Source organism: Cavia porcellus, unplaced genomic scaffold, assembly GCF_034190915.1.
Source record: "Cavia porcellus strain 051 isolate PalLab524CR breed Dunkin Hartley unplaced genomic scaffold, mCavPor4.1 scaffold_9, whole genome shotgun sequence".
NCBI lineage: Eukaryota > Metazoa > Chordata > Mammalia > Rodentia > Caviidae > Cavia > Cavia porcellus.
The window spans coordinates 43,966,017-43,992,984 of NW_026947492.1; the positions used below are offsets into that span (position 1 = coordinate 43,966,017).

The 26,968-nt window shown below is 33.5% G+C and overlaps 1 pseudogene; it reads left to right on the forward strand.

Annotated features, from left to right (window-relative positions):
- The first annotated feature begins 1,017 nt into the window (after positions 1 to 1,017).
- The window catches only part of LOC100725463 (poly(rC)-binding protein 2-like), a 146,398-nt pseudogene continuing 120,447 nt past the window's right edge, over positions 1,018 to 26,968 (forward strand).

A 26,968-nucleotide genomic window follows, 5' to 3' on the forward strand; every position in this document is an offset into this window, starting at 1 on the left:
AGCAAGACTCTGTTCCCCAAAAAATTAATTAATTGATTAATTAAATTAAATAATAAAAATAAATCAATAAAAGTGAGAGTTTTGGTAGTAGTGGTTAGAAAAAGCATAAATCAGTTTACAAGTCTAAAGTTTTGTGTTTAGAAAGATAAAGTTGAGAAAATTTTAATGTGACAAAGAAAGAAAGAAGGACTCAAGAAATGAAAATGGAAATGAAAGAGGTACTATAGTTAGAACTGCAGAAATACAAAGGCTTATTACTATGAATATTAATAGGGCAGAAAACTATAAAATCTAGAAAAAATGATAAACACCTAGATATATAAACCTAGCAATACTGAATCATGAAGAAATTGGATACCTGAGAAGATCAATGAGGAATATGAAGTTTTAAACAAAGATGAAAATATCTCTAGGCAAGACAAAATAATGATTTAATGATTCTTTCTTTCTTTCTTTTTTTTTTTTTTTTTTTTTTTGAAGGTGGTAAAATACAACAAGATAATGCAATGAAACTGGTACAGAAGTTCAGAGCAGGATACCAGGAAACAGTAATAACTACTAGTATATCTTGGTATCTTCACAATAGTTGTTCATTCAATTGGGTATAGCCAAATCAAACCAAAAACAGAACATTATAAAACCTATCAAAGCAGAATATTGAATAGAGCAAAAAAGTAAAACAGTAAAAATAATCTTTGTCTTCAAAGAGTAGAAGGAAATCCCCATATTTTCTATATTGCATGTGGTCATCCTCCCAAAAGATGCTCAGACCTCTGGCCCCAGGTCAGTATAATCAACCAAACAATACCAGAATGGGGTTACTTTATGTGCCTTAGTTGCTATCAATGCCAGCTGTCCTCAACACCATTCAGTTGCTAAATGGAGGGGAGGGGGTGGGGGATGGGATGTTTGATCCTTAGCCTGCCTGCCAGTAGACTCCAGGGAGACACTGACTCCAGGGAGAGAACTCTCCCTGGTTTGCCTGCTTCCTGCTCACACCATGGCCACTTACCAGGAATGGGAGCCTGTGCTTTCTCGCTCAGTCTCCTAAATTCCAACGTGGCTGGATCTCAGGAGGCACTGACTTGTTTTCTTCCTGGCTCTCCCACTGCTCGCTCATGCATGGCTGCTTACCAGGAAGGATTTAATGATTTCACCCCTGAATTCTACAAATATTTTAGGTAAAATATATGTCAGGATGCAAAAATCATTTTGCCTATACAAATCCATAGAAGTGATATGCCACCTTGACAGAATGAAAAACAAATTGCATGTGATCATCTCATTAGATACAGAATAATTATTTGATAAAATGCAACATTCTTTCATTATAATAACTGTTAACACATTTGTTATAGAAAGAACATACTTCAACACAATAAAGTTATATACAGTATAAGAAATCAGAGCTAACATTGTATTCAACAGAGAAAGATGAAAGTTTTTCCTTTAATATGAGGAAAAAGACAAAAATGCCCAAGCTTGCTACTTGTATTCAATACAGGATTAGATGTTCAAGAAAGAGAAAGTTAGGCAAGAGAAAAAAATGAAAGGCATAAACTTTGGAAAGAAATTACATGTTTTTTTTTTTTTTTAAATTAACATCTTTATGTATGTACTCTAAGAAAAAGCTGTTACAACTAACAAGTTCTGTAACATTTCAGGATATAAAACCAATATACAAGAAGTTATTAGTTCTCCAAACATACACAACAAACTATCCAAATTATTATGCAAGAAAATAATTCTACTCAAACTAGATAACAAGGTATAAGTTATACAACAAGATGAAAGGCTTGTACACAGAAACTTTTAAGAAACTGAAAGTGATACAAATTTGAAAAATGCCTTGTATTCATGGACTGGAAGAACTAATATTTCTAAAATGCTCATAGTACCCAAGAACAATCTTCTTATTCAAAGCAATTCTTATCAAAATTCCAAGGCATTTTTACAGGGAAAAAAAATTAAGTAGTATCAAATCCATAAAAAGTGACACAAAAATATAACAGAATAGCCCAAAGATAAATGTGGCCTTTTGGTCAATTGATTTTAAACAAAGATATCAAGAACATAAATGTTTAAAGAGCAGGCTTTCTAGTAGTTCACACTGGGCCAACTGGAAAGTCACATGCAAAATGAGGTAATAAGATCTTAGCTCATGCCATATATAAAAAATTGGCTCAGAATGAATTAATGGTGTGAATGACAGAGGTGAAATTATACAACTACAACTACAAAACACACAGATACAAAACTTCCTGACTTTGACCTGGGCAAGTTTTAAAATTATCATTTTATAGATTTGAGCCTCAAAAGTGCAGCATGAAATTATAAAAACTTGATAAAAGAGTATTATATCAAGCTAAAGTACACCTGCAATGTCAAAGAAACGATCATTATTATGGAAAGCAAACTTACAGAATGGGAGAAAATATTTACAAAGCGATTGCAAAAGTATTTATTGAACATACTGTAAGAGAAAGTCAAATAACAAAGATAACAAAGAATTCTTTGGATATTTATCTGTCATTTGCAAAACTGACAAATAGCTATCAGATTTATGAAATTCTTCAAATGAATAATCCTCGTAGAAATTCAAATTAAAATCTTGATGACATATCATTTCACACCTCTATGACTATTATCAAATAGATCAAAATGATAAGTGGATATTCCACTGTTAGTGGGAACTTTATTAGTATAGTTCACTATGAAAAGCAGGATGGAATCTCCTCAAACCATTAAAAAAAAATATCTGTCATATAACCTAGCAATTTTACCATGGGCTATATATACAAAGGAAATGAAATAAGTAAATCAGAAAGATGGATTCAATTATGTAGTTACTGTATCATTATTCACAATATCTAAGATACAGAATCAACATAAGTGTTTCAAATGATGATAATGCCTGGCACAATAAGGGAAGCCTACCATCAGCAACAAGTGTCCTGGAGGACACTTCATTTAATGAAATAATGAAGACACAGAAAGTTAGGCACTATATGATCTTATATATGTAAAACCTGAAAAAAATTCTTAGAAGTAAAAAGTAGAATGGAATTTATAAGGCGCTTGGGAAATAGATTTTAGATGTTGAAATTTTAGAAATTGCTTTTAGGATATTTAAGAAGTCATGGAAAATAGTGTTATGAAAATGTTGGTCAAAGAATAAAAATTTTCAGCTAATGAAGAGGAATAAATTCCAAAGATCTTGTATAATATAGTGTCAATAGATAAGGTGGTTCATTTGAGAAAATTATTGCAATTAAATTTTCAGTATTCTCACAAAAAATGTATTTGAGAAGTAATTTATATATTATTTAACCTGAACAAGGTTATTTAAAATAGACTTCAAAATAGTGTACTGTATTTAATAAATATCTAAAGTATTTATCAGTTTAAAGAAATAAAATAAATTTTTAAAAACACACAGATATGCGTGAAGTAGAAGCAAAAAGACTACAATCCCAAGATCAATTTGAGTAGCTTAATAAAATTATTTTTCAAAATAAAAATAAACTTAAAAAGACTAAGAATGTAGCTCAGGCAAAGCAGTTGCCTGTTAAGTGGTAAGTGTTGCACTTATTCAATGCCCAGTACTACAGAGAGACAGAGACAGAGACAGAGACAGAGACAGAGAGACAAAAAAGGAGGAAAGGGTAGAGGAGAAGTTGGAAGAAGAAAAGAAAGGGAAGAAGGGATGAAGGAAAGAAGGAAAGAAAGAGAAAGAAGAAAGAAAAAGAAAGAAAGAAAGAAAGAAAGAAAGAAAGAAGAAAGAAAGAAAGACAAAAAAAGAAAGGCCAAAGCAAATATTTACATATTAGAAAATGTGCATAATTTTTATTGAACACAAAAGTGGCTATAAGTTTATAGGCACATTATACCTTTTGTTTGCTTTTAAAAAATAATAAAAATATGTCATATTAAAAATCCTAAGATCACTTTAAATTTACGCTAAATTAAAATGCATACTTCTTCCCTTTTAACACATTTGTGACTCTGGGATATTTCAATGTATGGCACTAAAACCTGTGAGTTTTAATTGTTCTACATAAGGACTAGAGGTAAATACATTCATAGATATTTGATAATAAATACAAGACATCATGAAAAATGTATTTATAAGTGACCAAGGGCGCATAAATAAAGATGCTGTGGCAAAAGTGTGAAACTCATTCACAGGAGACTGAAAATTAAGAAACAAGCTAGTTTATTCAAATATCCAACAGACAGCAGGACAGCTGGTCAGCTGAGGCTTCTGATGCTGAGTCTTTGTTTTACCTTACCTTAAATGCATTCTTTGAGAGATCACAAGAGCCCTTGGTTACTATGGAGACCACATTAAAACATCATTTCATTGGAATAGCACAAGACTCTTTCCAAACTTCTGGCTAGTTTGTCATTCAGGATGCGGCCACAGGTTATCCAGACACTGTGTTTTAAAATTATTCCCTCCTTTGTGGGTTTTATGGTTGTCTAGGGAGGGGGCTGTTCTAGGGAAATGTGGTAAAAGATCATTTTAAAGTCTAAGTACTGATCAAAATGAAGTCTAAAAAATAAAATGAAGTTTCTTTGGTTCTCACAAAGAGCCAAGTCCATATTCCTACAGATAGAGTGTACCCTCTTCTTTCTGTGATTCCACAGAGTGGGCTTACTCTTCTGTAACAGTTATTAATTTTTCAAGTTTGATATATCTTCCTAGATTACATTAATTCATTTATAAGTGTAGGGAGCAGCATGACCGCCCCATTGCTGCCTCCCTGCCTCTTTTCTGTGGGCATATAATGCATCTGCCTACATTAACCATAATCTTCTCCTGCTTACATCATGTACCCGGATGTGATAATGATCCTGTTGTATTCATCCCCATAGCCTCTTCCAGTCCCACCAGCCTGCCCTTGGCCTATAAAAGATGTGATCACTTCCTGAATAAATGAGGCTTGATTGGACTCTTCAACTTGCTTCAATCTCTCTTTGTCTACCCCCATCTCTATTTCATCCCCGTTCCCCCTCCAGGTACACCCCACAGATTGATCCGTGGGCTGGATCAAGTGGCACCCAGCGTGGGGGCTCCTGGCACGGGGGAATTAATGAAGGAGCCATTCGAGAACACTGGTGAGAAGTAAAAACAAACTGAATCAAGGATTGAAGCTAAGAGTGAAAACAAACTGAATCCAGGATCGAAGCTAAGAGTGAAAACTAACTGAATCAAGGATCAAAGCTAAGAGTGAAAGCACATTGAATCAAGGACCGAGTCCTGTATGGACGACCTCCCGGCATACCACTTGAGTCACGGTGAGTGAACGGCAACCCCATTCCCTTTCCCGGACATGGGTCAAGCATTGAGCGAACATGAATAGTTCGTGGGAGGCCTCAGCAAGGATTAAAGACAAGACGGTTAAGGGTTAGAACAAAAGAATTGTTGCAGTATTTTCAATTTATTCATAAGGTTTGCTCTTGGTTCTCTTTAGAGGGGTCTATAGATATCAAGAGGTGGAAAAGAGTAAGAGATTCTCCAAAAGATTATTATAGGGTCTTTGGTCCTGAAAACGTTCCAGTGACCACCTTTGCATATTGGAATTTAATCTCTGAGCTGCTTGCCCGGCGGCATGCAGATCCTAAGACTGAGGAGACGGTCACACAAGGCCCTCTGAGCTACACAGCCTTATAGTGCTTCTAAGATGGCGCCTTCCTCACTTCTGCCACATCAGCATGAGTCCCTCCCTGAAATGGTGTTTCTGGTGATGGAAACAAACGTACCTCCCCAAGATGGTGCCACACAGCCACAAGACAGCGCAGGCACCACACCGCTAGCTCCACAAGTCATTAGGGCACATACACTATTCACAGTGACAGCTTTAAAAGAATTAAAGATAGCAGTCACCCAATATGGCCTTCCAGCTGCATTCACTCTTGCTGTTTTAAATTCTCTGGCTGATGGCTGGCCCACACCTACAGATTGGCAAAGATTGGCCCAAGTGACTTTATTGGGTGGGGATAAACTTTTGTAAAAATCAAAATATACAAAAAATTGCAAAGAGACCACCAGGTGCAATACACAAGCCGGCAATGGGTGGGACCTTAAAAGTGGAGGATGCCTATGCCACCAGAGAGGCCCAAAAGCAATTCAAGGGCAATATGAGTTCCTCAGGAGCATTAAGCAGGAGCTGGAGATTTAGCTCAGTGACATAAGCAAAGCACAAAGTTGTGAGTTCAGTCCCCAGGGCTAGAGATTTAACTCAGTGGCACAGGTGCCTGACTGACAAATAAAAGGCTGAGTTCCATCCCTGGTACCACTGACATTAAAACTGCTTGTAGGCAAGGTCTTGCTATAGCTGCCACCTTGCAGGGGTTTGCAGTTGGCCAGTTCTTGTCTCAAAAGCATGAACAGGACTGTTTTGCCTATGGAGAGACTGGTCATTTTACAAAAAGTCTCAAGAGATAGAGATTCCAATGTCAATTACTTTGACTCATTTAACTGAATGGAGTGATATTGGTCTAGTCTCTTAAGTTTAATTTCAGCATATGTAAGGATGGGGACAGCTGCTGAAAGGAGAATGAGAGACACTATGGTAGTTATTATTGTCTTCCCCAATGTCAGATCTTAAAAACTTGAGAAGCCTTCATCATCCTGTAATGATTTAATTAGTTCTATAATATACAGTGTGTATTTAATGTGCGTGAAGATGGGGACAACTCTTTGGAGGAAACTAGAGACAATTAGATAAACAGTGAAGATCTCCAGTGGACTTGCTTTAAAATCTGTATTTCTTTAAATCTTTTTTTTTTTAAACTGTTTTGTTCTGTTTTGATATGTTTTGTCTTGCCCTCTTTGGGATGGAAGGCAAGTGTGTGGGACTGATAAACACGTTACTGGGTTTTTGTTGGATCCTTGGGTGGAGCTGTTGGCAGTGTCACTGTTTGGATATCACTTTACGTGCTTTGATTTTGTAGCCTGGGTGACTATTTCTGAGATAACAGTATGTAACTTATTAACTGTTGATTTCTTACCATTTATTTTTCTGTAATGCTGTATTAAGATCACTAGGAAACAAGCAAGACAGATAATAAAAAAAAATTGCCTTTCTTGTGCCACGCACCTCCCAATTCCACACTTTGGGGTTAATCCTAGAGGACTTATCCTCAATGGATTATGGCAAATGGATGTCACCCACATTCCTGAGCTTGGCAATCTAAAATATGTTCATGTAACTATAGATACCTTTAGTGGTTTCATTTATAACTCTCCCCAGACTGGCAAAGCTACCAAACATTATTAGCCATGTGTTAACTACCTTATCAGTTCTGAGATGCCCACAACAATTAAAGACTGATAATGGTCCAGGCTATGCTAATTCTGTCTTGGCTCGTTTCTGTCAACATCTTAATATTGATCATATAAAAGGCATACCTTATAACCATCAAGGTCAAGGCATAGTTAAAAGGGCACATCTCTCCCTAAAACTCACTGTTGATAAAATAAAAAAGTGGGGAATGGTACTCCACAAGGAGGACACCTAAAAATATTTTATCTCATGCCTTATTCATCCATAATTTTTAAAATTGGATGCTTCTGGACAGTCAGCAGCCATGTGTTTTTGGCATTCTGAAACACAAAAGCAATTTGCTTCTATACTATGGAGAGACCCCCTGACTAATTCGTGGCATGGCCCTGATCCCGTTCTCATATGGGGATGCGGTTCAGTATGTGTTTGCTCTCAACAAGACAGAGAGGCTAGATGGCTACCTGAGCGCCTTGTAAAACAAATACAGTTCTTCAAAGACCCCATGTGATGCCCAGGAATAATGTCATTTCCTGAGGCACAACCCCCTGTGCTCTTTTACAGATGACACAACTCCTCCGAGCCTCATGCTGCCTGCTCAGCCTTCTCCTCGGACAGAACCACACCCATGGTGGATTTAGACCGCCGCCAAACAGACTACAACTGCTAACAGCCATGTACAGAACTCCCTGTGACTGCGGAAGAGGCTCTTTTCGGTCTGGAGGAGCACAAACTAGCCAAATAGACTGCGAAAAAATTTTGCTTCTATGTCAATCAGCTCTGTGTTATGTGGCACAAGTTCCAAGAAATAGAAGAATGACTTCAACAGCAATGACAACAAATGGCTGCTAACCCCTTCTCCTCGATGTGGGAGGGACTTTTCCCTTACCTAGCACCCCTTTTGGGTCCCCTAGCTGCCTTGTTGCTTCTCCTCTCTGTGGGTCCTTATATTTTTCAGAGGATTATGATGCTCATTAATAACCGGATAGACACGTTTATGGCAAAGCCCATTTGGTAGATTATCACCAGCTGGAGATGACAGATCAACAAACCTACTGGGAAGGAATTCCCATGAGCAACCCATATGACGATGCGGCCTAACTGCCCTGGGGCAATGGACAGGCAGCCAGAGACGGGCAACTAGGACATGCATGATTATACCACTGGCCGCCTAAGACAGGCACAGGACCAACTGCTGTCCTGCAAGCCCATGACGGGTAAGGCCTGGTTGGGTTCATATAATGAAGTTCCTTGACCTAAGACAGGCGCTGTCCTCACAGGGCCTGCCATACTCCTGATTAAATAATATAAAAAGGGAGGAGATATAGGGAGCAGCACGACCGTCTTATTGCTGCCTCCCTGCCTCACTTCTATGGGCATATGATGCATCTGCCTACATTAACCATAATCTTCTCCTGCCTACGTCATATACCCGGACATGAAGATGACTCTGTTGTATTCGTCCCCATAGCCTCTTCCAGTCCCACCAGCCCACCTTTGGCCTATAAAAGATGTGATCACTTCCTGAATAAACGAGGTTTCATTGGACTCCTCAACTTGCTTCAATGTCTCTTTGTCTACCCCCTGTCTGTATTTCATCCCCGTTCTCCCTCCAGGTACACCCCATGGATGGATCCGCAGGCTGGATCATATAACTGTACCAAATTTTTTCTGACCATTGTTGTGCAGTGTGGACAGCAAAGAGAAGGTTGACAAAGATTTCTTTGAGGTGGTGCTAGACAGGTACTGGATACAGCATTTCACAAGGTGAAAAGCTGGCCTAGAGACAGGGATTCATGCCATTACAGCTATTACCTTCTACAGAATAGTAAGCTCTGCATTCATACATTCATGATGAAATATTATAGGAAACAATAGGGCCTAGGACCCTAAAACACTGCCAGTTAAAATAATAAATAAGTGAAATGAAAGCATAAAATCCTTTCCTCCCCCATGTTCTGTTTAAGACAAATTATTTCTTCTGCAACTCTTCTACTTTGATTTATTTCTCATGAAAACTATTATCCTAATAAATAATGACTTAATTCAGTATACTACACTGTTACTAAATTAGATTAAGATAAATCAATTATACAAAATTTATTACCCTTAAAAACATGTTCCAGCCACTTGTTTTGTAATTACAGAAATAGAAAAATTAATTAAAATGTTTTTATATGATTAGAAAATATAGTCTGAGTAGATAAAATATTTGTGATAAAAGAAGTGAGAGAAAAGAACCACTGGAAAAGAAATGTCTTCAAATTCAAAATATGAGGTAGATATACCTAAAAGGTTAATGAATCTTTTCATTTGGAATAACAAAAATAAGACATTTTGCAAAGGTTAGGTTTCTAAATTGCTGTTCTGTGAATTTGAAAATGTGTTTATTATTTATAACTTGGTAAATATTAAAAATCAAATATATTTAATATATAAGATTTCAGAAAATTGACTTATCAAAAAATTTTTACACAATATAATTAAACTATAAACAACTTAGAATTTTAGCACTTGAAATGACCTTGATGATTTTTTACTTTCATCTGAAAAATTAAATTTTACTTCAACAAGAATTTAATATTTTGATAGAATGAATCAAATTAGGATATGTTATTCCTTCCCATGAAGAATGCAATCATTATGTATATCAAACATGTACTAATAAAAAATGAATAACTAGATAAATAAATAAATAAATAAAATTTTGTAATAATCAAAAGAATAAATAAAATCAAAGACTTCATTAAAGTTATGGAGAGAAAAGTACCCTAAATTTTATTTTCTTTGAATCAAATAAAGAGCTTCTACATATAAAATAAATCTTGGCCTGATTACTAGTTTAATAAGTATACTGTCATGCTTTACTAATTTCAAAGAAGATGTACAAAAATAGTGTGGAGTTTATTATAAGTACAGATCAATTGTAAAGAGAAAAACTAAATTATTGACAGTTGCCCCAAGAATTATCACATATACGATTTGTGTGGTAACTCACACAATGAAGAAATATATGGCTAGAGATACAACTCAGCAGTACAGCACCTGCCCAGCAAGTATAAGGTAATGAGTTTTCAATTCTCAGTACAAACAAATAAATCCAAACATTAACCAATTGAAGAAATAAAACTTAGATAGGTTAAGGATTCAACTTTTATTTAAGTTATTGAAATATGAGGCAGGTTGTAAAGTTAGTGATGGTCCTGACATGTCAATTATGGAAAGCTGAGAGAGTTGTGTGTATATACATGTGTTTGTGTGTATAAATTTATGTAAAATTAGCATTGTTACTAATTTATGAAAAGTTGTCTTTTTGCTATAGTTTGTGAGATAGGATCCTTTACATTACATCCATCTAAGTATTTAAGAGATAAAATTGAAAATACCATAGCATTTATCTACATGGCAGATATCTCAAAATATGCTTGCAGATCAAAGCCAAAGTTTAACTCAGATATAATCCTGAGAACAAAATCTTTAAGGACAAAAATTACATTTGAAGTCCTACTTTATTCACCTGTCCTGACATTTCATTTGTTGATTAAAAAATAAAAAACTTGATGCCATTCAGTGTGGGAAATGAATCTGAACTGAGAATGAATAATGCAGCATGTAAGAAGATACTTTGGGCCGGGAATATACAGTGGCGTAAGCACGTGCCTGGCAAACTCAAGGTTGAGATTAAGTTCCTAGTCTGGATATCAGTGGAAATCATGTAGCTAATAGTTCCCTAATTTCCTAATTTGTACTGATTTCTTGTTTCTGCATGTTATTCAGCCATTTACGAGGTGCATAGATATGAAGTGATGCTTTCTGCTAACAATAATGGGGAGTCCTAGTGCCTGTGGTGGAGTGAAAAACAGATTAATTGATAAAGCACCAAAATGAAATGTTTTAGATTGTATTTGCTAATAAATGTTGACTCATTGGTGGTTACGTTATTAGAGGAGAAGTGTAGTGGGTGGAGTAATGTTTTCGAAATGTTTTCTAGAATCAACGCTACAAACTATATCAGAAAGGAAGTATCACACTTGATAAAGCAACCTTTCTTTTGCAAGAACAATTATATTGAAAACTTCTTATATTCACATGTTGGATCTTCTAATATCATAAAGATCTATATTCATACCTTAGAACTGCTAGAAAAAAAATTTTTTTTGTCTTTTTCCTTTTTATCGGTACCAAGGATTGAACTCACGACTGCCTGCTTGCAAGGCAGGTGCTTATGCCACTGAGCTAAATCCCCAGCCCCTGGAACTGCTAGAAATTAATATGTAAGTTATTGCTGAACTCTTACCTGGTTGTGTTGAATCTTTCTTCTTTTGTAGAAAATTTTGCTTTTTGAAATACGTAGTTCTCAATTTTATTTATTGTTGTTTCAAAACTTTTTAAAAACTATCTAAAAATCATTTATCTTAGGGAAATGTACAATGCTGACTAGTTGAAAATTACAGCCCTTATCATCAACTCAGGTTTATTGTAGTCAGTTTTCCACTAGACACATTAGTTTGAATTGACATATTCTAATTTAAAGACAGTTCTACAGAGGATATAATGAATGGAAACAACCAAAAGAGTGAAGAGACAACATACAAAATAGGAAAAAAAAATTGCTATCTGCAGCATAGAGTACTAATATCTAAAATATATAAAGAACTAAAGAAATTAGACCTCCAATATAGAAGATTCAATTAAAATATAGACTACTGAAATAAAGAAACATTTAGAAGAAGTACAAATGGCCAATAAATAAATTTGAAATGTTTAAACTCTGTGGCATTAGAGAAATGCAAAAATTGAGATTCTGTCATCTTCTAGAATGTATGACTATCATCAAGTAAACTAATAATAGGAAACTCTGGTGTGACTCTAGGGAAAAAATGACCCTTTCTATATTTTGGTGGAAATGTAAACTGAACTAGTGCAACCACTATGGTAAGATTACAGTGATTCCTCAAAAATGTAAAAAGACTGAAATTCATTTATCCACCTTCTTCCCTAAAGAGTTAAAGACTTCATATCGGTGTTACATGGATACTGATGTTTATAGTGGTACAATTCATAATAACTAAATCTTGGAGTGGCACATAAGTTCCACAACAGATAAATAGATAAAGAAAATGTGGTGTTTTACATTCTGTCATAAATTTGAGCCATTTGTAGGAAAATAGATGCACCTTGTAACCATACTGTTAAGTGAAACTAGTCAGACATGTAAGTTTAGGTATCACATGGCTTCTCTTATATGAGAATCCCAAGGTAAAATAAATTAAAGGGCAAAATGAAAGGTAGATAATAGGAGACAGGGAGATAAAACTTTTATAAATGAGAAGGCAACTGAGAGATGGAGTGAAGGCTTAAGAGCGAAGGGCAAAGGGACATAAAAACTGTGTCCTGTGTGTGTGTCAGCTAACCACAGTGAAATTAATCATTATGTAGAGCAAATATATGTTATTTTAAAAAGCCTTAGTGAACATTTTTCCTTTATTATCTCATACTTATATATACATCGAGACTTCAGCAAGCTAATGATATATTTACAGGAAAGTGATTTGATAAAAATACTGAGAAAATGTGTCACATAACTATATGAAAAAAGGTAGTTTGGTATGAAGATTGATAAGGAATAAAAAAGATATTTTTATATCTAAAATTCTGTTATGTGGAAGAGAAAAATAATATAATTTGATGTACAGATATTAAAATGTATCAAGTACAGTTGGAGAATTTTTATACGAGCTGCTCTAGACCACAGTGAAGTGTGTCATCTCAATTCAATTACAACACAAAACAGAATGAGTTACTATCTACTGGATTGTGTGTTTTCAACCCAGAAACTGGAGAAGATAGTTCTTAGAGTTATTTCCAACTTCAGTGTTTTTATTAATTTTTATTTTAGCGACCAAATCCATAATATAACAATTGGTTCTTCAATGGCTTTATTCTAAACTTTTTCAGCAAAGGAACACAAAGGTCAAAATTATCTTGAAACTGTTAAATCAGCGGTGATTGATATATTGCTGTTATACCCTACATTGGATTGCAAGCCTGGCATGCTTCCTACTGGGAGGTTTGAAGGAACAGAATCAGAACAGCTAACAAAAGCAAGAATGTCCACAAATGTACAGTGTGATGAAGTATTATTCCCTAGTGAATAGAAATTGATTTCCCAAGCTAAGGAAAATATCTATCTCTTTCTGCATTATGAAATTGAGAACACAGTATAAATGACAAAACGATGCCATATGATGTATAAAAATCAAAGAAATTAAGATAATATTATCTGTATATGTGTCCATTAGTCAAGAATCAGAATTTAAGTCATAGACAGAAAAGAAAATGGAGAATTGCATTTCTATGAAGGGAGAAAATATTCCAATTTGACAGAAGATACGTTTCAACTGAAGTCCTGTGCATATTCTAGTGTGAATGGTTTAATTTGCAAAATGCAACACTAGAAAATAGACACTTTATGTATTGTTGACAAGATTATAAATTAATGCAAATTCCTGAAGGGGAAATTTGACAATATATTTCAAAATTTTAAGTATCTTAAAAACATAGCCCCTTTCGATATTTGTCTTAAGTAATAATCACAAATGTCGTCAAGTATGTTGATACAAGAGTAGTTAATACAGCAAATTTTATTATTTTATTTTATTTTTTGGTACTGGGAATTGAACTCATAATCTCACACCTGATCAGCAGGTACTTTTGCCACTGAGCTAAATCCCCAACCCCAGTGCAGCAAACATTTAAAAATTGAAAAATGCAAGCAATCTACATTATTGATCATTAGGGTGAAATTTAACATACATCTTTCCACAAATGGAATAGAATATAACCCATATTGTAATGTTTCAGAGTAATATTTACTTACATTAAATACTCCTTATAGTACTTATCACAAGTATGTTAAAAATTGGTATCACACTTGTGTATATGACTCAACAGAGCAATATTTTCAATGCAACATTTTAAGAAATTATCTCTCTGTGTGATTACCTAAATTTTCTATTTTACTTCTGTTTGAACTGTTTTTTTAGTATTTAGTGTAGTGTAATTCTATCTAAAAAAATTCTCCAAAAACCAATGCACACCTATGCTATTTATTTGAAAATAATTTTCACTAAAATTATATATGAGCCTAAATAAAATGTGCAATTCATTATGCAGTTACTATATTCTATAAAAATGTGTGTTAAAAGATGGATTAAGTAAATTCAGATTTAGATTTCTTGTGCTAAGAGAACTGTTGAAAGTGTTCTAAGTTACTGTAGTGTCAATGACTGAAATTTAGATCTTTACTTACATTTAACTTGCCATACGCCTGATATTCTTAAATACACACAAACACTCCCCTAAGCATAACATACTGATTATCTACAAGTCAGGAAAAGCATGTTGCTAAACTTAGAATCTCTGAAATTGGAAACAAATTAGCCAACGTTTTATAGCATTAGAGACATTATGATAGCCAATGTTGACTTCCTGTTATCTTGTTTTGAAATTCTGTGTGGCTTGCACTATTGTGTTCTGGTTTGCTTTTTTGTTTTGATTTATTCTCTTTAAAATAAAAAATTAAACTATGATGCAATTCCTTTTGAATCTTGAAGAACTACTTTCTATTCATAAAGTAAGAAAATATATTTTCAAATGTAAATACAAAGAGATTTTCATAATCATATATTTTTATTAATCAAACTGTTGTTACATTTGTAATAAACTAATAGTAAAATAACATTAAAAATAGATTTAAAGTTTGGACCTGATATTTTTTATGCATATTTTTCAATACAATGACTTATTTAGCAAACCAATAATTTTTTTTCTTGTACTTATGCTTTGGAAAGTCAAAATATGCAGCATGTATCCTAAGTGTTTAATGTGATACCATTTTGTAAAGATCATTTGGCCAGATGAATTCTCTTGTGCATGTATCATTCTTTTCTATCTCCTTAAAGATGATTTTATGCCATCATTTGGTCAAAGTATGTGATTAAATTAATGATACAGTTAGAACAGTGGAAGAATCAAACTTCTTTAGCCTTTTTTCTAAGTTCATAGGTACTAAAACTTTTTCAAGAGAAAATACGTGACATCCTTGCCAGAATGAGATTTTGCTTACTATGTTTTCAACATGAAAGAGACTAAAAGAAATCCTGCAATTTGAAACCTGAAAATGCAAAATTAACCAGTTGACAGGAAGGCAATCTTCAACATTTTCCATGAGTAAGTAATCAGAAATAAAATTACTTAAATAAAAGAAAAATGTACTTATCGAAATCGAACACTATGAGAAGCTATGGTAAAATACATCATTTTTGTGCAACAATTTAATGTCAAGTGTGTTACTGAATTTGAATCACTGAATGTGCAAATATTATGAAAACCACTCACTGTAAGGCAGAAATCATTTTTAAATATTTATAAACTGTTTTCCATAAAAGTTTACTCAACAAAACAAATAAGAAAACTTTATGTCAAGAAATGTTGTGTTTACAGAAATCTTAAATCTAAAAGATGCACTTGCATACCAAACAAGTTGCTAAACTCTACAGTATACGTAATGCCATTCTCAAAAAAAATATACAACTCGGTAAACTAATAATCAGTATCATTTAAAATTTCCTTGTCATGTAGTGGGACATGGTTTAGAAATTTCTCATTTTGTTTTCATAAGAATTAATGAGTTTTTTAGATTCTAGATGAATATCAGCATCTGAACAGAAATCTCATTAAAAATATTTTCTTTATCCAAAAAGATATGCTAAACCCCTTACTGTCTCCCATAAATATATTTTTAAAAAAGATTTCTCTTTGCCATCTCTTCTTATTTTAAAACAGGTAATCTACTGGTTAATTTATCCTAAAGTTCTCTACAGCTCCTCCTCTGACCTATAACTCACGTCAAGAAATCCCACAGCAATCCACCCTGGTGCTCAAGACAAACTGGGAAAGAATTCTTTGTTTCTCTTTTACCTCATCTCTCCCCTTGTTTTCAGCAGTTGGACTATCTGAAAAATATGCTTTCAGTGTACTCACATTACTCGAATTGCACAGGACTGTTAATATTTCTGACCCAAATTACTATTTAATCTCTTGCAAAACAGATCTCTTAACAGATCTCCCTCTTTTTTATACCACATTTTGCCATTCATTGACAGAAATGATATCATTTACAGTATCTATTAAAACAAGCCAGAGGCTCATCAAAAATGTACTGTTTTTATTCCGGATTGGATTTAAAAACTAACCATCTGCACAAGTTTTCTTTCTAAGGCTTCTGTAAGTATGTACTCAGAGGGACAGGATATAGCTCAGTGGTACAAGTGCCTGCCTGACAAGAACAAGGTTCTGAGTTTGATTCCTAGTACCAAAGGGAGAATGAAATTTAATTTTCTCATAATACCAGAGCTTGAAATTGGGAGTAGAGTTGGTTTCTCCTAAAGACCTTCCTCCTCGGCAAACTGAGTCCTCACATGGCCTTTCCACGTGTGCAAATCACTGACGTTTCTTCCCTGTCTTATAAGGACACCAAGTATACTGCATTAAAGGCTCATACACTTATAGCTTCAATTATTTTCTTTAAAACTGTATCTATAAAGATAGTTATATTGGGTTAAGATTTAAACCTATGAACTTAGAAGAGACGTACTTCAGTCCATAGCAAACCTTTACAAGAGTCTTCTCAGGTCCTACTATCTCTCTAACATAATGTTGAACCACTGATTTGCTCTCTGTATATCACTAACACTGGTCAGATCATATTCTCTCTTTCTCTCTCTCTCTCTCTCTCTCTCTCTCTCTCTCTCTCTCTCTCTCTCTCTCTCTCTCTCTATTTTTTTCAAAGTTTTTGGTACCAGGGATCAAACTCATGATCTCACACTTACCAGGCAGGTGCTTATGCCACTGAGCTAAATCTCTGGCCCTAGATGACATTCTTTTAATGTAAGCTTTGAATGTCTTTGACCTTCTTGTTTCAGTTGCCTTCTTTCCAGATAATTGTATTGCTAGTTCCATGCAGTCATTCTGGCCTCGAGTTCAATATCTCTTTGGGAACTTTTCTTGTTCTTGTAACTAATAACATAGCAAAGCCCCGCCCTTCTACTCTATCACAGCATCTCATTATATTTTTTTCAAAGCTTTTATCTTTATAAAGATAATACTTCAGTGCTTCTTTGGGGCTTATTTGCTGGTCTGCAACTTAGCTTTATTTTACGTATTACTATGTCTTTTAGAATCTTACACAGACAAAATAAGACCTTAAGAAGTATATTGATCTAATAAATGTGTCAGACTTCACAGAGGCACATATTTTTTTAAAAGGATAAAACACTTGATTTCTTTATAAAAACACAGTACCTAATTTCTGAATTATCTTTTATATAACAATTATTTATAACAATAATTTTGTAGTTTGGCCGTTGTATCTCTTCAGAATCATACTGTTTTTCCAGACTGGAAATTCTCCATAGATAACAATGTATTTTTCTTTCTATGTGCCTTTTACCCTTATCAATTTTCAATTTATAGTGTTATATAAAAACTTACACCTTATAATCTTATATCTTATATAATCTTATATCACCTGATGACGGTCTCACATATAGTACTATCTGGTGCTCAACATCTTTAAAGGATGCTGTTAAAGCCAGTATTAGAAACAATAGACCTGAACTTCATTAAGCAGGAGAAAATACTTTCAGAAAATTCTTACATTTCAGTCTGCTCCACCATAGCTCCTACAGTGCTAACCTAAAAATTGTGATGAGAGGGAAATATATTATAAAACATATGTCAACAATTCTCTGTGTGTGTCACAATGTTTTACTGCCCACGTGAGGCTGCATTGCCTGCCTGGACGATGTGCCTAACATTGAGCCTACTTACTGTATTTTTCATTTTAAAAGTCTTAAAAATTTCCTAGTAATGCCAGTCCTGTAGGTATCTGAAACATTAACTATTGTCATACGATAGATGCCAAATGAACTTTAAATATTGTACAATATAGTTACAGAGCTCAGTAAGCATGCAAAGCTTATCATAACTCTGAGAACCCCTGGATGGTAAAGTATTGGATCAGATGTGTAGTGAAACCCAGACTTCCAAAGTATGACATTGAAAAAAAAAGCTACAGATCTCCTCCCCATAAATCTCTTGGTTTTAGACTCATGAAACCAGATGCTGTGTTTTGTTTTCTTTTATTACTGCGATCTCACAACCAGGTGTGAGCTCAGCAGTGTCCTGGGTAAGCTTAGACACAGTGAGTTGAAATGATAATGTTTCAGCCTTTCTTTCAACTTCCAAGCCATTCTGCTTTTTATTTGGAACACTTTGGACAGTTTTATAATGTGACTATTTCCTTTTTCTCCATTAAAAAAAAAAAAAAACTTAAGCATAAGAACTGACTGTCTAATCACAGTTCCTAAAGCAGAGAACGGAGATAAAGGTAAATCATTTATTTATTATTTATATATTTATTCTTAAGAGCTCTTTTTCCATAAAATTGAATTTGGTTATGTGATTCTGTAATGAAGGCACATGGTTTGAAAAACAGTTGTGTTTGAAGACAATAATCCTTTAACTTGATGAGAATTAAGAAAATGCAGCCCAGCAGCTAAGAGTTCTTATCAATTTACTATCACCTTGTAATAGCACTGGCAAGTGGATAATTTTCAGAACAAGCTATATTACAACCATTGTTAAATTCTTATCATCTTATTTTGAAAGCTTATATTGTTTTCGTTTGGAGGTTTTTTTATTGTTCTTGTGGTTGTTGTTTGTATGTCTCTTGTTTTCTTTTTTTTTTTTTCTTTTCTGTGTTTTTTTTCTCTTTAAAATTAAAAAAAATTAAAAATTCAGATCAAGGAATTCCAGTGGCAATTTAATTGTAATAATACATATAAAATAGCAAAAATAACTACATTGCAGTTCATACTTTTGAACTCTGTTTTAATGCATTTAGATATATAACTTTTGTAATAAATTTTGGAGCATATATAAATATGAGATAATTTAAGAGATGTACCAAGACTTAGCACCACCTAGGTGACAAATCAAAACTGAGGACTCAGTGTCAGAATTATAATCTCATGATTATACTCATGCTGTTTGCATTTTCTGTTTATAAAACAATTTAAGAACATTTTCATTTTTTCATTAAAAGGCTACCATCTACCCATATATCTACTTATTATATATTCACACTCAACCTCTTTACAACCAATTTTCATGTGTTTTTTCTTTGATTACACAGCTACATACATTTTTTCTTACATTAACTGAAATAAGAATTAGCAGCCTGCATTTACTAATTTTTACTTTATCAGAGATTTTCACCTGTTATCTCATACTAAATGATGGTCAGATAAAAGCTAAACTAATATACGAAAATATTTGCCCTTTTATGATTCATTGTACTTATAAGACTAAACTTCATGTGTAATATTTGAGATTTAGATATCTAGATATATTTTCAGTTCCATCTTTACACATACAGAAATATTTCATTTTCTGTTTTCACTGATAAAATCAAACCAGCTTAATTTTGTGAATTTCTCTCTGAAGCTTAAGCCTGGAACAAATGCCTTCTTACAATCATCCAAAAGAAAATTTAATTTTTAAACACTGTTAGTGCAGCAGGCAAACAACATTGAACAAATGTTTTATGACCAAGTATTATTTATGAATCATTTTCTCCCCCAACTCCTTTTCTTCTATTGTGATTTCTGAGTATGTGAATCAGAATTTCATCAAATAAATCTGCAAAAGAATGATTGATTTATCATTGTGTTTTCTTGGACAGGCAAAAAAGAAAAAGAAGAAAACAACCAAACCTACAAACTTATTTTACTTTGTCTAATGAATAGGAATTACAAAATTCTGTGATCCTGAGCCAACATGTTAATTTCAGTTTGGGGACCTGAGAGCAGATGACAGCTGCAGACAGAGTAGAGGGCAAACCACCTTGCAACACATTTTGTCAAGTTACACCCTCTGGCGTTGACCTTGGGCCAGTGCTCCTGCAGACATGATGAAGTGTGAAAAGTCCTGGCAAGCATTTTAGACTTAAACCAAAAAAGTTAGGTGGTATGAGAAAATGAGGACCAGAAGACATTAATATTCGTAGGGTTTGTAGTAGACAAGGCCAAGCAATAGGAAGTGAAGGGATCCCTAAGGGGAATTTCTTACAACAGCAGAAGATTAGAAACAGGATGGGACTGAACAGGAAGCTTATTTTTCCAGCTGGAGTCTCTTACAAACCTGAAGTTGATTTGGGAATGACAGAAAAATGCCAAGCAAATGCATAATCAAGAAATAATGATAGAATTTACAGTCACTGGGAAATCCTGGAGAAAAGGGATACAGTGAGGTGGTGGGGCAGGAAGTCGGAAGATGATAAAATATGGTTGAAAGTTATGCAAAGAGAATACAATAGCATTTTTCTATTAAATGTAGATGTTAAAGTTAGAAGCAAAGTTTAAAGTGGACTAGTATAGATATTTTCAAGTTCATAGCCACAGGAAATAAACTTCAAACAGATTCATATGCAGAATTCCCATACGGATATAGAAAAACTGATCTAATTTAAGAAGTGGGTAGGCCTCTACCCAAATGTACTTGCCTCAACTCATGCTTGAAAATGGACTCCTGGGGCATTTAATGAAATCTTTAAGGCTTTCCAAACAATTTGAAAACAACCTGACCTAACCTAACCCTTCATTTTTTTCTTGAGGAAACAAAAGTTCAAGGCTTCAGCCTACAAAGTATTTAGAAGGCATAATGGCTGGGGAACACTCTTGCTGATGCTGGAAGTTCTGACTGGCAGATTTACAGGATGCTAGTGATGGAAATAAAAGACCCTGAGTCTATTTATCACAAACAGATAATTGCTATCATTGTTCAATATGGTGGGAATAACAATAGACTGAACATTTCAGTACCATTTTAATAAACAAAATACCTTTTTAATAAACAGAATTGCCTCCCTTACTGTGGTGGTAATGAGGCAGACTGGACTGAACAAGAAATCAACCTTTCCTTGTCTGAACCACACCTCCTCCCAGTGATACTTTCCAACGCAGGTGGTTTTCTCTAATAGTTTTCCTTAGTTTCTCCAGCTTGTGATGATTTCCTTTATGACTGTTTCCATGAACTGGCCTGTCAATGCCAGCTTTCAGTAAACAGTATTAACTCAGCTGCAGATATTTACCAGGTTACTGGCTACTACTTGCTGCTGTGATTGGTTAACAGAGTTCTACTACTTATTCTTCAGAAACAAGCAAAAAGTCTTCCCCTGTGTAACGCTTCTTGCAATGTCTCTCAAAGAAGCAATTCTGTGAAGTTGTTAATCACAGCTACAATGTTGTGCAATTCCTCTGAGGTAAGCATTCAGATATCTATCTAGTTTAACTGACAAATCATAATGCTATACTAGTTTACATTCCCACTAACAATGCAGATGGGTTCACTATCACCATCCCAGCATTGGTTATTATGTGATTTCCTTATGACTGCCATTCTTTTCAATCAAGATAAAATATTCGCATTATTTTAATTGGAATTTCTCTAATGACTAGAGATGCTCAACGTTTTTTCATTTGTATTTTTTCCTCTATAAAGTGTCCCTTTTTTTCCCTTTACTATTTATTGAGTGGCTCTTTAATTTTAGGTGGATTAATGTTTTGAGATATTCATATATTCCAGATATTAGTCCCTGTCTGAGGAGTAGCTAGCAAATCTTTTCCTATTCTGAAGCTAGCCTCCTTTTCTTTTGTTGCAAAATAACCGTTTTGTGTGGTATAATTTCATGTGTGGATTCTTGCTGCTCTTTCTTGTGTAATTGAAATTCTGTTTAGAAAATACTTTCCAACATGTGTGTCTCAAATGTTTAACTATTTTATATTCCAGAAGGTTTAATTTTTGTTTTAATGTTTTGATCTTTGATCCATTTTTATTTGTGTATAGTGAAAAATATGGATCTAGTTCCATTCTTCTGCAAACAGATTACCAGTTCCCAACATTACTAACCCAATCCAGTAAGCCAACAAGATGATATTTAAAATTCAACTGTAAGTTGCTAAGCTATAGAGTCAAACTCCATGCCTATTTGCAAATGAATGGATAAAGAAAAAAATGTGGTAGCATAATGCAACATTAATCACCTATAAAGAACTTGTAAACATGATGTTTGAGGAAAATGAATGGAACTAAAAACTACATGTTAAGTGAAATAATCCAGACTTAGAAAATCTAGATTCTTCCTAAAATTACAGAAAAAATTACCAGAATAAATATTTTTTAGGAAGGAGAGATCACGTAAAAAGAGACTATTAGGGAATAGGAAAAGATATTCCTTTTAAGGGATTAGGAAAAGATACAGGACAGAAGGAGAAAGGGGATTCATGATGGGATGATCAAATTGTTTCATGCACATATGAATATGCCAAAACTTAATCCTATATTCTTTGTAACTACTATGTACTATTTAAAAAATGTAACAGATACATTAGACTTCTAAAATATTCCAATTTACATAATTTCAAAATTTTGGCCTAAGTCTTTCTGCAGGTTTTATTGTATGAATAATGTCTAAGCCACAAAGAAACTGAGATTATTGTCTAATCATTTTAAATAGCCTTCTAAACCTATAATTAAACTGTGAATGTTTAAACAGGCTGAAAAAATAAATTAATGTAAAATGTAGCATGATAAATCAGAAATAATAGAGAATAACGTAAGTCCAATAATATCAGGATCTGGATCTTTTCCTAACTTCTCCATGCCTGTTGATTTAAATATTGATTCATTCAACAAAGCTTTATTGAGTATTTACCATATAACACATGCATAATATTCCAAATATTAGAAATAAAATACAGTGTAAGAGACAATGTCTCTACACTTAAAGATCTTTTGTTTTAGTGACAGCAGATATACAAAAGAGTCACAGGCTAACAAATGAGAAAGTCATAGGCTCACAAATAACACAATGTAGCTATTAAGTGCTGTGACATAAATAAAACACTGTCACCTGATGTATGTTAGTTATAAAGACTAGCGGCTTTCCTTTTGCCATATGTGTGCAGGCATACAACACATTTTGATGACTTCTTCCCCATTACCACCTTCCAACAAATTAAAACTATTTTTGTAATCAACAGTGCTAGCGGACTGGTGTAGGTGAATAGTTGGGGGCAGCTCTTCTAATAATTTTACTCCTTTTTATTCAAAAACTGCAAGTGCTCTGTTCCTTGCTAATCTGCTTATTTCCTGCACAAGCTTTATGAATATAGAAAACAATTATGTATGTTTTTTACAATTATTTAAAAAGCACTATGATATCTAATATTTGATAAATGATATCTTTAAAAGAAAATTATGATATGAATGTGTAGTTTCCTTTAAAATTATAAATTTTGATTAACTTTCAGTAAAATAGTTCTCTCTTTTCTATCACATCTTCAAAAAGTTAACAAATTTTTAAAAGCTGAGACAAGCTGTAAGATAAAATGTAGTGTTACATATAAGGTAAATTTGAATAGCTCAAGGGCCAAGGGTTTAGCTCAGTGGCATAAGCACCTGCTTGGCAAGCACAAGGTCATGAGTTCAATCTCCAGTAGAAAAAAATTAAATAAATAAATAAATAAATCAGTAGACTTAAATAGGGAACTTAAAGAACATATTCTAAAAATACAATAAGATTTATTTTACTTCACTTAAAATTATTATTTTCCCTTGTATTACACAATAAAAGAACCTAAATAAATAAGAGCTGGTAACAGAATGTAACAATAAGTAATAGAGAAGTTTTCTTAAAGGGAGAAAAAAATTAAATTATACATTGTCAAGACCATGCTAAGCTTGAGAAGTTGATATCAAAAATTAAACTTTGAATAATCACTTAAAGAGTAACAATTTAAGCAGCATGTAGTAAATTTGGGGTAAGAAAACCTCTAGACTATCTAGTTCCTCGTCTTCCCCATTTTCCTTAGCACAGATGTCCACTGCCCCAGTATATGTTCATAAGAAAGCAAGAACTAAATATATTTTGCCCTGAGCTTGTCAGTATAAAAGTTAAAGTGAAAGACAGAAAGAAGGAAAGTAAAATTTTGAGGAAGAAAAATTACTTCTCAAAGATGATATGCATTTAGTAGAGCATAAAATGAATTCAATCTGAGCTGGGAATTCAATATGCAGAAGCTTTATGGAGTAACTCTAATCCCAGGGCCTCCATTTTTTCAAAAACCTATTTTCCACCTTGGAGTCTTAGAAAATAAAACCTACATGTCAGGAGAGTGCTAGGGATAGAGATTTTTTGGCTTCTGGAAAGTTTTGAATAAGTCAGTGTCATATGGTAACTAAGTGTTATTCCTAGAAAATCCATTATACTGTAACAGCAAAGCACTGCAGAGGACTTCAAAAGTCACCCTAAACACTGCAGTATGTATACATGACAGTTTAAAAATTCTTACAGACCAGCTTTTTAAGGTTTCAAAAACCTTTCATTCCATTAATAATATGCTACATTACTTAACCATTTTCAGAATCAGGCATGTCATACTTGTACATTAGCCCATGTTTGTGTTAAAATCCCTCTTTTTATTTTTCTATTGGTTTGCTAAAAATTAAACTTTCATGGATAATTTATATAGCATAATCTTTTAGGTAATTTGTAAATGGCAATTTATCTCTTGCAGAATAATCTCAGTCATTTAAACTTTTTTAATGAGCTGTAATTTTTCCCTACCTATGTATTAGTTTCTGCCGTCCTCTCCCTCTGCATTGTGTCAAAATGTCTCCTATTCCTTATAGTTGAGTTAATGAGCTAAAACAGAGTACAGGCTATTCAGAATTTGATCATTGACTAGAATAATAAAAGAATCCTAAGTCTCTTTCACTGTTAGTGTAACAGTAACATAATTATTGTTTCAAAATTGGACAAAGCAGGTAAGTAAAAAAGTATATTATCCCAAATCACCTTCCCCAATGGTTAACTTTTGTGTAAACATTTTATGTATATTGACATAATTTATAATAAAATTATTTATGCTTTATATGTCACAATTATTTACCCATATCTATAAAATAATGTCTTAGAAATAGCTACTTTATGTTACAGAAACATTTTTCAAATTGATCTGAGTACAGTAGAACTATAGACATATAAATATTTAAGCATCTACAATGCAATATATGATAATAAATATATGACAAAAATTCTAGCTAACGAAACATGACTATTTGTCTAAACAAAAATCTAAGGAAACAGGAATAATTCCATGGCAGATGGTATTTTATTAATTACTGAAGGCCAGATTTCCTTTAACAGAAAATTGAAGAAAGTAAACCAGAGATAATCATATAGGCACTATAGTAAAAAAGAATTGTGTTTGGAAATCTACAGTCATTATAAGAAGTAAAAAGATATTTAAAAGAAAAAAACATTTATTATTTCTCTCACATGGAGCACTGATCTCACATTTTACTTCCCTACATATAGTGTGAACACATGGTCCAGAACTTACTAGTTAGTGATACTTAGGCCATAGAGAATGGCTTTAGTCTGTTCCCTTACTGTATCAGGAACTGCAGGATTTTTTGTTACAATAAAAGAAATAATAAGACTAAGTGAAGGTTAGTTTTGTACTTAGACTAAGTAAAAATATTGGAAAATCAAGCTAATCATGGTGGCACACCACTGTAATCCCAGAATCATGGCAAACTTGCAAGTTTGAGCCCAACATGGGCAATTTAAGGATTTAACAAGATCATTTCTCACAGTCAAGAAATAAAATATAATATAATAAAAAGGACTAAAGTTATAGTTTAGTATGAAACACCGGGTTTAATCCTCATTAAAACAGAAAAGAGAGACTAGAAATCAAAGAAAGACTACAGTTTCATATCTCTCTAATCATTTGCTTGATAAAAATGTCAAAATTCTCTGAGCGCCTTAAAGATATTATTTATTAAATGAGATGACAATAATAAAGAATTATATAGTGTTATGAAAATTAATATGTCACTGATGAAATTTTGAGAAGGGTTAAACTAGTTCTCTTTATGTCTACCCTAGTTAATTCAAGTCTGTCTCTTCTCTTTCCCATTTCTGTGAATTGTGTCCAGATACTTTACTCTCTCATCCAAGAGGTTGCAAGGGTCTATGTTACTGGGTTAAGAACCGTTGTGGGCAGATATATTAGAAACAATTTTATCAGGTTTTGTTTTTTGTAAAATGTCTAGATATCATATTGATAAGTATATGTAACTTAGATAATTTCATCAAAAGTAATTTAAGTCTAGATTAATACATGAGGAAAAAAAGTTTGGCACATTTATGAAGGATAGATTAGTTTCTCCTCATGAGTTTTTCTACTTGGCTTTTCAGGTACTGTACCTTAAAGCTTTTGTTTCATTATTTTGATTTTTGATTTTTTCACCAGGTGTTCTTGTAGCCTGTCTTCTTTCAAACTCTGTTTGACTAAAGTGAATGTTTGTGACTTACCTTCTGAAATCCCATTGGATCAAAACTTCAGAATATAGAGTGTTACATGTATTTTGCATGTATTCTCAAAGGATGTTTTATTGGCATCTTCTTGTATATCGTCACATAAATTCAATATAAAATAACCGCACCAATAGTTCTGCCTGTGTAAGAGAAGGAAATATGCTAC